Below are 13,057 nucleotides of genomic sequence, written 5' to 3'. Positions count from 1 at the left end.
GAATTAGCTACAGTCTGTATTAATACACTGGATTAATGTATGCAATCATCTGCTACCCATATTGATACAAAAGTCAGCTACTTACCAGTGACTAATGCCATTTTTTGCTTATACTCAAAAGTCAGGCTTTTGATTTCTAAGATTATGATGGTCATTTTCTCCCTCATTAGCTTCTGCAGAGAAAAGGCATGAGAGCATCGGACAAAGCGTGTAGCAAAATGAACCTGTAATCAGAGCATTATAGCTAGAACTATTGATTCGATCCTGAAATCAGATAGGTGATTCATAAAAGCAACAACCCAGAGACAGCGTCTGTTTTAAAATATTTCTTCCCTCTAGTACAAAGAGGTATTTGATACAAACCATGTGCAGATGTCTGAGTTTGCTGCTCGTTTCTCCAGTATCTGACACAGTGGGAAAATGAGTAACATTTTGTTTTCCAGTACTTGATTGCTATTAACACCACAAAGCAGGTCATGCTCTCCATGTAGTGTAATGTGGTTAATTCACTGCTGAGTGCTGCTGAAAGCAGGAAAAACTACTCTGTTCCAGCCAAATGCATTGAGCTTGCAGCATATATATTCATTACCAAATTCAAACAGTACTTTTATGACTTTACGTTAAAACATTGCACTGGCACCTTTTGAATCAGCCTCACTGTCATTAAGGTACCTCTGCTCTTGGATTTGTTTTGTTGCCACCTGATCTTCACTTGGCCTGTTAAGCATCTATCGACATTTCAAAGCTACAATACCTTTGCCACTTCTTTTTAAGGACAGTAAATGCATTGGTTAAGCAGGTGGCACTTCTATCTCTTGGTTTTTCAGCAAGTGTTTCAAATACACAATGCAAGCTCTCCAGGTATAGTGCAGTGTTCTCTACACACTGTCTCGATGCACTAAAAGGTACAAAAGGCAAAACATCTCCTCATAAATCATAGAATCATAGAATCATTAAGATTGGAGAAGGCCACCAAGATTAGCTAGTCCTACCATCAGCCCATCCCCACCATGCCCACTAACCATGTCTGTCAGTGCCACATTTCCTCATTTCTTGAACTCCTCCAGGGATGGCAACTCCACTACTTAACTGGGCAGGGGTGGTGGAGATAAGTGATGGACAGATGACCTCTCCTGAATAAAGGCAGGGTGACATCTACATACTGATAGTCTCTATGGTTCAGGGGGGAAAGAACCATCACTGATGTCCCGTGTTTAATAGGAGTAAGTAAACTAATGTCAAGACAGGATGAAATAATTCATTTTTAGATGCTAAGCCATTTCATAGCATTTTTTGATATTTCAAGTCATTCTAAGGCTGGTAGTTTATATTCTATTGCCACCTATAATTTCTCCCTTGTCTTTAAGGCATGCTGTTACTTTTTAGTGTTACACTTGGACTTGCTCGAAATGTTGTCAGTCCCAGTTGCATTCAGCCTGACATCTCAAATGCAATGAGGTTAGTGGTTTCATTGTAGCCTCAAGTGCATAGTAGTATGCTGAATAAACTCGCACATATAATTCTGCTAAATTTGGACTGTAAGGGGGCCCTAGCACTGAGTTACTATGGAAACAGAATTCTTCTTTTCTTTAGAAAGAAATTCCCTCCAGGTTCAGTAGTGTGAAAAATTTCCAAATATTAGAGATTTGTGATGTTTCCCTCCATTATCCTTTTGTGTCCACATCTTCTTAATAAGAATTTAAAGGTGACTTTTGACTCGTCCACTTAATATTCAATTTAATCACTGAGTTTTCATGGTATTTTATCAAGAGGAAAAAGCAGTGCTCTTCCCCAAAGCTGTTTGGATAGTTGTATGCATTAGTGCTGATGATTTATAGACTGTACACTGTCACAGTGCTGAGCACAACACAGACAGTATTTGCTACTCAGTAGATAGAGACATTGCTCTATCTAGCAGGCTATCTCATAAAGGCTGAAATCCTGGCTCTGCTGATGACACTTGCCATTTCACCCACCTCAGACTGAAGCATTTTATGACACAATACAGATTAAAGATGGGAAACCTGAGTGCTTGGATAGGATGACAGTAAATACAGGTAATCATCTTATGCATATTGGACAAAGACCTGAACCAGATAGTACTTTCTTCAGAGATTATATTTACAAGAAATACTTTTTGAGAAGCAAGTTAAAGGGCATGGTGGGAAAACTGCACAGCAAGAGAACTAAGTTAAGCATGAGTGGAAAGTTTCCATGGTACAGAGGTGGAGGAAGCAAACAGACTGTGTGTAGAAGAAACTGAAAGAATATAGAGCATGAGGAAGTAGTTGAGAGGACTTGAGAAGGAAGGGGAATTAGCAAATTATTAAAGGAGAAGCTGTGAAACTTGATATAATATAGGGAATAGCAGCACAAGGAAGTGTTTGCAAATCACATCTTACCAATGGTTATATTGAGCAATTGGGATACACTCTGTGCCTGCTAATAAAAATCTTATTTAGGTGATAGGAAAAAAAATGAAATTTTCTTTTTTCAGAAAGGCCAATTTAGTCAGGTTGAACAGTCCAGTCCTTTGTAAAACATTACTTTGTTATATGTAACTTGAACTCTATGTTCAGTTGTAAATTTGTTAATATTTTTTCATGATCTGTCAAGCTTATCTCCCTTGTAAAGTTCACAGTTTTCTGTAAGCAGTGAAAAAATGCTATCTTCACATAATCCAACTAGTCTTCAACAAAAATTCATTATTGTTGTCTTGAAAAGCCAGGTTTGTAAGGTCATGAAAAGGAAAATGAAATAATTATAGACTTGTATACCATGAACAACTTCTCTTCATTCAGGTGAATAAAAAGAATACTTAGCATCTTTTTACAATTATTCTGTAAGTCATAGGTGGCACAGAGCAACAGTGTAGCCTTGGAAGACGATGAGCTTTTCCATTTTTTAATGTACAAAGCATGGAAAATCCTCAATTTCCATATACTATGGGACTGTAGGGCCTATGACCAGCTTCTGCATGCAGCTGAGGATATTTGCAATGGCCAAAGCTGTCTGGAGGAGAATTGTCCTTGCAGATTTCCTGAGCAACAGAAAGCTGGTAGTAGTCCTACCTCCATCCTGAGAAATTCCTTGGTGAGTAGGGACCTGGTTGCAGTAGGTCTGCGTGAGACAAGTACTGTATTTAGAGATACAGTACTATCTCCTGCCTCCTTATTTCTTATCCAAGGCTGAATTTGTGCCACTTCTGCCGTGGCAAAGCATCAGACAAACTGGAGAATGGAAACTGGAACTTCACACAGAGTGTTTCAGTTATTTAACCAAACACTGCGCCCAGTTGAGGCTTCACTCCTTCCCTTTCTGAGAACTCATTTTTGAGCTGCCTGAGGGTTGTTTTTGGTAATTCAAGTTTGATTATTGTACCTTTTCCAGGCAAAGAAATTTTTGGTGAAAGTTGTCTCTCCCACCCTGCCTCAGAACTTGTTACACAGTCATATCCATCAAGTAGAGACATTTGGAGAAATTCTCAAATGTTCAATAGGCATGTAGGTGTTGATTTCTCATTTACAGATCATAGTGAGAGACACCTTGTTGTTGTTTGTGCTTTTGGTTAAATAACAGCAACAAGGTCTAGAACTTCACAGTCTTTCTGATCCAACTTTGAAAATAGCTTCAAACACTATTTGGAAAAAATAAATCTACCCAGTGACATGTAGACAATTACTGTTCCCTGGCAGTAACTCTATCACTCCTCTTCTCTTACTGATCAAAGCCAGAGAACTCTGAATTAGAAGGATTGTACAGTAACCCTGGGAAAAAAAAAAAAAAGAAAAAAAAAGAAAAAAAAAAAGATAGATTTAAGAAATCTAATTATTGTAAAAAATGAACGTGATACAAGTTAAATGATACAGTACAGATTACAGATACCTTCTTGTCTATGGTAGCTCTCTGTTATTTTGGAAAAAGAGCAGAAATCCATTACAGGTTTCCATGTTGCCAGTTTAAAAAAACAACTGCAAGGGAGTACACACTTCAATAAATTGATTGTACCTCTTTTGGCACTCTCAGCACCTTGACTGAATATTCCAGATTGAGATTTTAGTAACTGAAAAAGCACTGCGACCATAGATAGACTGTTATTTACTTGCTTCTTTGTTGTTGTTGTTGTTGTTGTTTTTCATTTTTGTTAAGCAATGACACTGCAATAGTTCTTTGAAATATCATATATGCTAAATCAACTTTTGGAACTGATGTCAAGGATATTAACTTCCGAAGAATCCCTAATTTAATTTTGATTTGAAAGAACACTGATGTCACCAGGAGATACCAAATAGAAGCTTTATAGCGTGGTTCTTTTGGGCTGCAAGAAGCTTATTAAAACTCTTAGAAGTTGCACACTTACACATTTCCATGATTAGTTATTACAAAACTTCCCCTGATACATTAGTAGTAATCCAACTATTTTGTTTCCTATGACCTTTTCAATACATATTTGACACTCTCCTCTCTACGGAAAAATCAAGAACTAGTCCTGCAGAATTTTCTGGGGCAGAAAATCTTACCAAACTGTATAGATACACCAGCTTCAAGAGCAGTCCATGAATAAGGAATCCTGACAGCAAGAATCGACTCAAAAGTAGTCTAAAATCTTCATTCAGAATCCATTTCTACATTTTCAACTGAATATTCTCTACCAGGTGCCAGCATGGCACTGTAACTTCAGCAATATACATTTCTGTATAAGGTCAGGTGTTGAGCTGGGTGTATGAAAGTGATTGTCACTGCAAAAAGAACGTGAGTCACGGAGTGTAGAGATCAAAGAATCATAGAATCATTAGGGTTGGAAAAGACCTAAGATCTAGGACTAGACTAAGATCATCTAGTCCAAACCCACCCCATCCCCATGCCAACTAACCACCTCCCTCAGTGCCACATCCCCACAGCTATTCAACACTTCCAAGGATGTTTACTTCATCACCTCCATGGGCAGACCATGCCAAAGCATCACCACTCTTTCTGAGAAGAAGTTTTCCAGATACCCAACCCAACTGAAGATGATGACCACTAGAACAACTAGTCAAGCTCCCTGAAGGTCTGTAAGAACATTTGTGAATTTTTGCTGCCAGATCATGAGTAACTTGATCTTAGTCTGAGAAGGTCTGTGGCAAACAAGAAAAAACCCAAAGCCTAAGAATTATTTGGATTATTTCCTTAATCCTGTTCTATTCCTTCAACACATAATCATTCTTTTTGTTTCCATTGAGTATGATTTACACACATTTCTCTTTATTTGGCAGCGGATCTTGGTACTTTGTAAAGACACAGATTTGGACTGAACGTACTGAGTGTAACATGCTTCAAAAACCCCAGCATAGTGAAGTGACTGGTAATGTGTCACAGTATGCACCTCATTCCCCCCTGCATTGTGCCAGCTGTGAAAGTATGTTGGGAAGCACTGGAAGAGGTTGGACTTCCCCGGAAAGTGTCCATGTGGAAGTGTCAGAGTACACGGAAAGGTTCAAACTCTTGCCATAAACTCTCATCTCTCTGATTCCTTATTCTTTTTTTTAATTTAATTCAGTTCCACACTGAATATCTGTGGGCTTCTCAAAGGTAAACACAGCTGGAGACTATTCCTGTATTTCTCAGCTCTCATTTTTCCCTTGTTCTTCTTTTGTGATGCTCAAACCAAATTGTCATTCAGTGTTTGCTGCTCATATTACCATAGCACCCAGGGAGTCTGACACATGAATCAGAGGAGCACAGTACAAGCACAGATCAGAAAGCTAACTCAGCTCCAAAGACTTTACCAATTTAGGTGAAAAACCTGCGATACCAAAGGGAGAAAAATGGTTAGATGGGGAAAGAAAGGAAACAAGGAACTGAAGCTGGCTAAGTGGTGAGTCAAGCATATCAGAAGCCAGTCCTGGAATTTTGTTCTGTTTTATAGAGTGAAGAAGGCAGTTTCTTTTAGGGAAGAGCAAAAAGAGAAAAATTAGTTTGCAGGTGCCGAGGAAATTTTTTCCCAACATTATATGCAGCATGAGAAAAGGCACAAAAGGGTTATCTGAATATTTAGCATTTGCTACTGAGAAAGAGAATCTCCCTCTCATCACTGAATTGGAGATAATTACCAAGGACAGCTTAGAAGAAGTGTTGGCAGTGAAGAAATGCCTCTATTAGACACAGCAGGGAAGTGAAAACCCACGCTGGGATACTAAGAGAAGGGTGATATGGTCAAAGTGATGAGCTGGAAAAATGATCTTATGACAGCATCTACAATGGATCTGAATAGGCCGAGTTAGGATCCATCGTGACCAAAGGGAAAATAGTTTTTAAAGAGATTCTGAGCTTGGAAAAATGATTATCAGCATAGCCTTCATCTTTTAGACCTCAGATTAAGAAGATAGGATAGCGATGGAAAAGAGATTTAAGAGAAATAACAATTTTTCCCAGAATAATCAGTAGCATATTCAAGAGCAGGATTCAGAGCTGCCGAATTCCAACACAGAACTCTGCTCACTGGATCACCCATTCCTCTGGAAACAGCTTATTTTTGTAGCTCTGTGAACTTAGTGTGAACTTTGCATGTTTTTACAATACCATAATTTGCAAAGCTCCAGACTGAGAGCAGATGAGTCACATTATTTAGGCAAAGAAGGATGTGCTACAGAGCCACTTCTGCAGCACAGAAAATCTCCTTTCCCTGAGGATGAAATCCTCTCCTCCCACAAAGCAGCTAGCACGTTTCAGTACCCCACATCAGCTGGCAAATACATTGCTTATTTTGGCACTTAATTTCAGCATGACTGCTTAAAGATAATACAAAGCGTTGAGGCTGTCAATATTTTTGAGTGACAAAGACAGAACTGAAGCTGTTACTCTCTTTTTCCTTTTCAAGTGACAAACATAATTTGTGTTATATGTTGAGTATGACTTACTGTGCTGCAACAAGAGACCTTTCCAGTTTGCTTTAGCCATATGTCTGTGCAGACACAGGCTCCATCTCTAGATGTGTTTGTGAAGAACCAGGCAACAGGAGGCTCTAATCCTCTTACAAGACTCTTCTACACTCATTATTTTCAGTGATATTTTGAAAAGTGATAGGAGAAGATGACATATTTAGCAAACCCTATGAACTGCAATACAGCATGGTGATTGAAGTTAGTGCATTCCTTTTGTCTGCTCCTGTTACTCTCTACAACATTATCCTCTTAAAGAGAATCAGGAATTTTCCAAGGAATTCAAGTATAGAAAGTAAGTTTGTCATTATGTGCTAAGGCAGGAGTTGGACTCAGAGAAGAGCTGGTGGTTCTGCTTGTGGGCAATTACACATTCCTCTTTGGGTCTGGTCAGCTTTTACCATCACCGACTCTAGTTCTAGATCACTCCTCTTCTAGTTCACAGTTCTACTGACAGGCAACTATCAACCCATCCCCACCATGCTCACTAGTCACATCCCTCAGTGCCAAATCTCCACATTTCTTCAACACCTGCAGGGACAGTGACTCAACCACCTCCCTGGGCAGTCTGTTCCAATGAGTTACCACTGCTTCTCAGAAGAATTTTTTCTAATATGCAACCTGAATCCCCCCTGGTGCAACTTAAGAACAATACTTCTTATACTATCACTGTTACCTGGGAGAAGAGGCCATCCCCTACCTCGCCACAGCCTCCTTTCAGAGTGAGAAAGTCTCCCCTGAGCCTTCTCTTCTCCAGACTGAAAAATCCCAGTTCCCTCAGCTGCTTCTCATTAGACCTGTGCTCCCAACCCCTCACAACTTCATTGCCCTTCTCTGGACATGCTCCAGAGCCTCAATGTCTTTCTTGTAGTGAGGGGCTCTAAACTAAGGGCTAAGCATAAATACCAGTTTGTACCACTTGGCCTCAGGATCACTGTCTGTCTTTCTTTATTTTATCAATATAGACATAAAAACAACTCCCATATTGTTATTTAGATAACTATGCCAAATTCCATTGTGCTGTCAGTTGGGTTTCTTGCTCCCAGTCCTCCAGGCGTTAGATTCATTCTAATTTTACAGTTAGAAATCTAATTTCCAGTCTGAATGACTCACGGTGAAATTTTACCTTGTGTCTTTTCTCAACTTCTTCTTTCTCTGCAACTACTCAGTTTTAAACTCAATTGTTTGAAAAGATATGAAAACCACAGTACTCCATCATTTCGATGAGGCCTTGCTAATGGTATTGGTATTGCTCAGTTTTCTAGAATTGCCTTGTTCTGTATTTTGTAGGACTGTGTTTACCTTCTCACAAGACATCATGTCAGAGGCTCACACTCAGTCTGTAATAGAATGATATTCCATTTCCCCTCCTCTCTCATTTTAATCCATCATCCTGTGATTTACAGAGGCCATTCTTTTTATTAGTCCCTGAAGTCTTGTTTTCCTCTCAAAGAATCTTTTTTCTTCTTCTTTTTTTTTTAACCCTCAGACAATATTTGGCTCACTTCTGATCTCTTCATAGTAAGAATTAAAGTGGAAGCTTGATTCATATTTTAAAGCATATATGATGTTAGTGTTGGAAGCAGTATATAGATCAAGTGGCACTGCTGAAACAGCAATCTGATCTGTGGAGGGAGAGAAAAGCCCTATGACTGATCTGTTAAAAAAAGAAAAAGAAAAAAAAGGTAAGGAGAAAAAAGAGTTGAAAGAATAAGCATAGAAAACAAAAACAAAAACAAATAAACAAAACAAACAAACAAAAAACCCCAGCAATAACCAGTTAATTTCCTTGCTGGTTTATACTTTCCTGAGCTATTATTAATAGAGGAATGTGTTGCCAAAACACTGGAATAAACTAATTTAAATAAATTTTACATATCTGCTATGAATTGACAAGAACACTTCGCATTTTCAGGAGTCGTGCATGCACTGACTACTGGCATAGTCCTCTGATGGCTGAAGTCAATCCTCAGAACATGCTACAGCTTCTCTGGGCAGCCTGGTCCAGGACCTCACCACTCTGAGTGATTTCCTCTTAACATCTAATCTGAGTTTCTCCTCTTCTAGTTTAAAACTGTTCCCCTTGCCTTATCACTATCTACCCATGTAAAAAGTTGATTTCTCTCCTGCTTATAAGCTCCTTTTGAGAACTGGAAGGCCACAATGAAGTCTCCTCAGAGCCTTCTCCTCCCTGTGCTGGACAAGCCCAGTTCTCTCTGCCTTTATTTGTAGGAGAGGTGCTTCAGCCCTCTGTGCATCTTTGTGGCCCTCCTCCAGGCCATCTCCAACAGCTTCACATTCTTCTTGTGGTGGGTCCCAGGCCTGGACACAGTATTCCAAATGGGAATTAGTATCACTGTATTCACACAATGTAGTGGTAAGTTTGAAATAGTTGTTACATACATAGGTTTGATCCTTGTAGCAGTTTAAATTTACTCTCACTGCTGCAAAGCCAATAAATGTCTGCTAGATTTTGCATCACTTTCTTCATCACTGAGCATTTGATAGCTAACATATCAAGTCATAGACCATTTATTGACAAGTTATAGCGAGTTACTAGGTTTAAGCTCGAGGAATTCAACACAAATTTATATTTCCTGGTTTAGTCTTAAAAACTGTCAGTGGAAAACAATGTGTTTTCTTTTGTCTTTTTTTTTTCTTTTTTTTTTTTTCCTGTGGCTTTAAAATGTGAAAATTAAGGATGAAAATTACTGAGAGATGAGATGAGAAAGTTAGTGTCATCCAAAGTCAGACTCTGTTTCAGAATACGGCTATGATTTAAACTGCAGACTACAGCTACTGGAATTAATGCAGTACAAGACACCACTAAATGCTAACTTACTGTTGGAACTAAAATGTAAAAGTTATTTGTTGGAGACTTGTTGTTAATAATTTTAGCACTTCAAGTCAAAAGCTGATAGGTGGAAGAGAAGTCAGAGGATAAATGCCAGATTGCCTGTAAACTAGTATTTATTACAGTTCACTGACTACTTCAAATTATTTTGGGTTCTCAGCACACTTCTCATATCCAGTTGTTTCTTAAATTAGAGAAAGCATTTAGCCAAGGATATTCAGTGAATTCTTTGCATGATAAGATCAGGACACGTCAGTATTTGAATTTTGAACACGCTAGTGTATGTTATAATTTGGTTTCATAAGATGGATCTTATCTATTAAAATAAACACATTAATAAAATGTGGCAAGAAGGATATGAATATATGAATATAAAGCCATGATAGACATTTTTCTATTGCAAGCTGTTTGTTTCTGGAGATCAAGTCTTCAAGGAGATTAAACAATGCTGAAAAGATGATTAAGCTGAAAAACTAATAGGCACAGGCTTAAGGAGATGCTGAAACGATAGTGGAATATTAGCATTGCTGCAAGCAAGCACATGAATCCTGATTGTCCCTGGTCCTTGTATAGGTATGCAGTGTACAGCAACATCATGGGGATCGTCCTCTGCTGTTGGAGACTGTCTTGCTGTGACTCCACACTACTGATAGCATAGGTCTGAGATGTGAACCCTCAATCTTGTCCCTGGGAAATATCAGCTAAGGGGAATGGAGACCATGCAAAAAGGTCCTGTTCCTACTGTGTGCACAAACCAAATCTCTGTACAAAAGGAGTCCTGTTCACGAGGTGTGGCACCAACAATATTTTGCTCTTTGTATGCCTTTCTGCTTTGGAAGTACAATATTTTTATTCATTATGTGTGAAGATGTACAACAGTGTGACCTCATGCCTATCAGTCAGTGCACCAGGAGCACTTGGCAAGTCTTATTCCCAAGAATGTCCAAGGATTTCTTTCCTGATTCAACCAGTGCCAGAATGAGAGCTAGCATTTGTTACAGTTTATTTCAGAAATTCATTGTCAAATGAAGAAATTAGACTGAAAATTTTCATTGTTAGATACAAAGCTGTACCCTTTGATTTAATCACCACTGTTTATTAAAAGCTGGAAAAGCTAAGAGAGAAGAACACACAAAAAAAAACCCACCACTATGAAACTCTGCCAAAGCAAACATTTTCTGTGACGTGCTTTGTCCACTGGGAATTCTTTGTGTATTATCCATTCCGCTGTATGTAGTTTGCAATCCTTCTGATCGCAAATAATCAGAATCATACATTTACCCCCAGAATCAAAACATGAGTGTTTTGAACCATTTGACTTTTAGATTACTATATTTGCATGCTAGTTAAGAGTTGGTAGAATGCTTTCATGTCACATTTTCAGGATTTTCCCTTTAATCAGAAGCTTTAGAAAAGTTGTCCTTTGTTGGGTGAAAGCTGAAATGTCTCCAAAAATCAGGCGTTACCAGGAGCCAGAGTTTTAACAAGCGCTTGTTTGTTACTGAAGCCATGTAATATTACAGGTGTCAGAAACTGTGATACAGCATTAGCCTCTTAAAGAGCTTGAGGGCATTAGTGCAAAACTGAGAGTCAGTCCTGGGTCTATGTTAGCAAGTAATTCAAAGCACTACAAACAGATTGAGATCAAAGCGGCTGGTTTAGAAATCCCTAAACACATGCAGTAATTGTCTCAGGGATTGTATCTTGGACTAGCCTTTTGACTGAGCATCTCCATATGGCTTAAGGCCATTCAATGGCCAGTCATTCATTTGAATTCTTACATCCGTCTACACCAAGAGGCACTTTTGTGCTCTGTGGGTTATAGAACACTGACATAGGTTGCTCAGAGAGGCTGTGGGATCTCCTCCTTGAAGATCTCCAAAGCCACCTGGTACATAATGCAGGGCACACTGCTCTTGGTGTCCCTGCTGGAGCACAGGTTTTACCAGATGGACACAGAGGTCCTATCCAAACCCTATCCAACCCCAGCATTCTGTGATCCTGTGATTGCAGCATGTGGTGTTGTTTCCTCCCAGAGTGATCTAATTCACAGGCATGAAAACTGCACTGCAAACCAGATCAATGTAAGGTGAGAGAGGTCAGAAGATTTGCTTCACAAGCAAACTACTTTGCCAAAGAAAAATTATTGCTAATGTAGAGGTAGCCAGCATGATCATGCTTTTCCTTCCAGCTGCTAGACGAAGACAGGATGTAGTCATCATTGGTGCAGAAGAGGGATCACAGTGTGCAGACTGAGATCACATGGCTTGATAACGAAAGGACTGAATGAGAAGGAGGGAAGGGAACTCAGTAGTGACACATGCTAAAGAGATCTAGAAGGTATGGGGACAATTATTTTTCCTTTTGAAGGAAAAACATTTAAATCTGTTTTCTCAATACGTCAGTCAAAAAACCTTTTCTGCGTGAGCACAGTAACTCAGGGGACAGTTGTCTTTCCCTGGAAGTTGCTCACTGAGAGCATGTGACAGATATAGGACTTTTCTGTAATAATTTATGAGTGCCATATGTTGGCCTGATTATTCTCATTATCATTTTCACAGTAACAGTATATCGGGCTACTCAACAAAATGCTGGTCAGATACAAATGGGAGAAGAATGGGTTGAAATGGTTCTCACTGACCCCTCCAGAACAAGTAATATTGCCTGGGGTTTGTTTGTCCCTAGGGAATCTTCAAATTAAGATGTTCATAACTAAGATTTTCAAACTAAGATATGCCTGCTGGCACAGGCTGCCAAGAAAGGTTGTGAGTGCCTCATGCCTGGAGGTGCTCAAGGCCAGGTTAGATGGGGTCCTAGGCAGCCTGGTATGGCAGAAGGGTTGGAACTGGATAATCTTTAAGGTCCCCTCCAATCTAAGCCGTTCTATGATTCTGTTGTTCTACGACTGATCTGTTACTGATGTGCTATAACCACTAAGCAGTGAATTATGTTTGGGATCACTATCAGTAGTATATAGATAAAACATAGCCATGAAATGAAATGACTAATGAAATGACAACTAATTAAATGTTAATATGAACCTAGGAATTCCATAGTTCTGTAACTATTCCTAAGAAGTCCTGAACAAACACTTAGACGGAGGATACAATGCCAGTGGGACAAATTGTGGCAGCATCAAGCCTGGTTTAAATGCTGCCCTGTCCCCCTGCAAAACATCTATCCATTGTTATGAGGTTTAATGTTTCTTTAAAATGACTTAAAGATAACTCCCTAGTTTGTTTCAAAGGACTTTATAATTCCCTGGTTACTCTTTTAATGAGCT

General features: G+C 39.1%; 1 protein-coding gene across 24 annotated transcripts in view; it reads left to right on the top strand.

Annotated features, from left to right (window-relative positions):
* The window catches only part of DLG2 (discs large MAGUK scaffold protein 2), a 999,237-nt gene that overhangs the window by 300,748 nt on the left and 685,432 nt on the right, over positions 1-13,057 (top strand). The gene's annotated exons all lie outside the window — the stretch shown is intronic.

This window comes from Gallus gallus, chromosome 1 (assembly GCF_016699485.2).
Source record: "Gallus gallus isolate bGalGal1 chromosome 1, bGalGal1.mat.broiler.GRCg7b, whole genome shotgun sequence".
NCBI classification, from domain to species: Eukaryota; Metazoa; Chordata; class Aves; order Galliformes; family Phasianidae; genus Gallus; species Gallus gallus.
This window is presented reverse-complemented; position numbering and strand designations above follow the sequence as displayed.